The following is a 1855-nucleotide window of genomic DNA, read 5'->3' as shown; positions in this document are numbered from 1 at the left end:
TGTGGGGGGGGGGGGGGGATAGGAAAGTAGAGACAGACAGGAAAATGGGTGAGAGAGGGAGATTGGGATCGGGAAATGACTCAGGCCGGATTCGAACCTGAGTCCCTGTCAGCCAAGAGCTCCCATATGAGCAGTCCTGTAATAAAGAATAAACAGACAGCACAATTATTATTTTTTTCTATTTAATTGGAACGCTAAAATTATACTTACCTGATCACCTACCACACCTGTTTACCTTTTTTGGACTTATTGTTTTTTTTTTGGATAGGATTTGTGTTTTAACAGTTACATCAGATCACCACCAGAGGTGATAATCGCACTACTTTGGCCTGTGAAATCAACATCATCTTTTGGGTTTACTGCTTCGTTAAACTAACAAATAGTCATTTGTTAGCAATCAATCATTTCACTGTATTTTCGCTACTGTTCACGGGTTAAGTACTGAAGATTAAAAATCCAGAAAGATCTGACCAATTTAACTTACACTTATAAACAGGGGTTAAATTTGGATTTGATATGTGTGGGGGGGCTCTATGGTTTGGGGCACATATATATATATATATAGATATATATATATACAAGTGAATTTGAGTAACTGTATAATTCTCCCACCGACAATATTTGTAATACTAACTCATGTGGTTATGGCCTTGCACTTAAAAAGCAAGTGAGATACTTTTAAATACTAAAATAAAGACCGAAAACAAGAAACATATATGAAAAATGCCAAAAGTATTTAATAAAAATATGTTCTGGCTCATAAATTAAAAGTCTTTAAGATTTTGGAAGCTCTTCCACAGAAACATAGAAAATAGTTAAAATTAAGAGAACATTGATAGCATATCAAATGATAAATTATTTTACATTTAGATAATCGATTACATATTATAGAAGGCATTTACAGTATATTAAAACAATGTGATTATAAACTTCATTTATACAGTATATTTTTTGTTTCAGCGGCAACATAGTTTTACAGATCAGCTAAGTTACAAATAGAACCACTGGTCTTGTATCATTCTACAGTGCTTGAGCAAAGGCTCTCTTGATCACTATGTTAAAATGTAATAGCTTTAAAGCAAATCCAGATGTGTGTATAATCTAAACAGCTGAAGCCACAGTAGAAAGCGTAACAGTTCATGTTAAAAATGATTAACTTTTGTTTGCATTTCATTACACAGGGAAAGAACATTAAAGAACATTTTGCATGCACATTTTACAAAAATAAAAATTACAATACTGAAAGTATCAACATCAATAGCACTGCAGTCAATAACAGTTTTATGACAGTCTATCCCATTTCAGCCAATATAGAACTCGTCAAATTGTGTAAGCAGTTACAAAGAAATCACCCAAAAATTTGCACAAACAAAAATGAAAACGGCTGAAAAATTATACTACCAACAAACAACACATAAAACAGAAAGGCATGTTCATTACGTTTATGAAAGGCACTGTACTGCATATTACAAAATAAAGTTAAAGTCTGATGTAAAGTTCAAGTTTTACATACTAGTTATTTCTGAAAGTAGCTTAAGACAATGCTATGCATTCAAAGAATACTGTAATACAGTTGATTGTTTAGATCTGAATATCCATTTTTACAAATAACAGAGCTATGCATAGTTTACTCTATGCCAAATGATAATCAAGTAATAACTATATACATACATCAAGAAATAGCTTTGGGATTTTACTTAGATTAATCAAAGTATTATAATCTTTTTACAATAATCAATGCTTTGGCACATGGGGGCAAAATTATTCAATAACAAATAGTAAGACGAGATAAAATAAGGCAAGATAATGTGTTACACAATATATATATATATATATATATATATATATATATATA

The sequence above is a fragment of the Sinocyclocheilus grahami genome, unplaced genomic scaffold (genome assembly GCF_001515645.1).
Source record: "Sinocyclocheilus grahami isolate Dianchi unplaced genomic scaffold, SAMN03320097.WGS_v1.1 scaffold1682.1, whole genome shotgun sequence".
Classification (NCBI taxonomy): Eukaryota; Metazoa; Chordata; class Actinopteri; order Cypriniformes; family Cyprinidae; genus Sinocyclocheilus; species Sinocyclocheilus grahami.
Note: the sequence above shows the minus strand (reverse complement) of the source record.